The 538-nt window shown below is 68.2% G+C and overlaps 1 protein-coding gene across 1 annotated transcript in view; it reads left to right on the top strand.

The window, feature by feature from the left end:
• LOC103614439 (laminin subunit beta-2-like) overlaps window positions 1–538 on the top strand; it is a 13810-nt gene continuing 13272 nt past the window's right edge. The window contains 1 exon segment of the mRNA XM_017732317.1: window positions 1–64. The gene's annotated coding sequence lies outside the window, so the exon portion shown is untranslated.

Below are 538 nucleotides of genomic sequence, written 5' to 3' on the forward strand. Positions count from 1 at the left end.
CGCCTCCGCACCCCACCCGGGCCACCAGCCACCTGCCCAGCACCCCAGGCTCCCACGGGCACAGGTAGGAGCCGGTGTGACGTAGGGGAGACCCTGGGCACGGCACAGCTCTGGGGCATGGCACAGCCCTTGGTACACGGCACAGCCCCATGGCACGGGCTGGGTGCTGGCAACTGGCATGAGGCAGCACTCAAGGAAGGGGCTGCGGGGTCCCTTGGCAGTGACAGGCTGGGTACCCCCACCCCTTGCACTGCTCTTCCCGGGGCTGACGTGTGCCGGACTTTGCCCGGGGAGCTGTGGCAGTGGGGAGGGACGGGTACCTTGGGAGGGACGTTCCCATCCGGCAGCATCGTGGCTGTGCCCGGGTGAGCTCCTGGTGGAGCAGATGCCCTGCATGGCTCCACCCTGCAGCGTAGCCGTGCAGGTGCCTTCGCCATGGGACATCCCCAGGTGGGGCAAAGAATGGTGCAGTGACTCCTGTGTAGCTGCACCCACCGGTTCCTGTAGCATCAGGCACCCATCCCGCCATGCCGGCCCC

Source organism: Corvus brachyrhynchos, unplaced genomic scaffold (genome assembly GCF_000691975.1).
Source record: "Corvus brachyrhynchos isolate BGI_N302 unplaced genomic scaffold, ASM69197v1 scaffold4, whole genome shotgun sequence".
In the NCBI taxonomy this organism is placed as follows: domain Eukaryota; kingdom Metazoa; phylum Chordata; class Aves; order Passeriformes; family Corvidae; genus Corvus; species Corvus brachyrhynchos.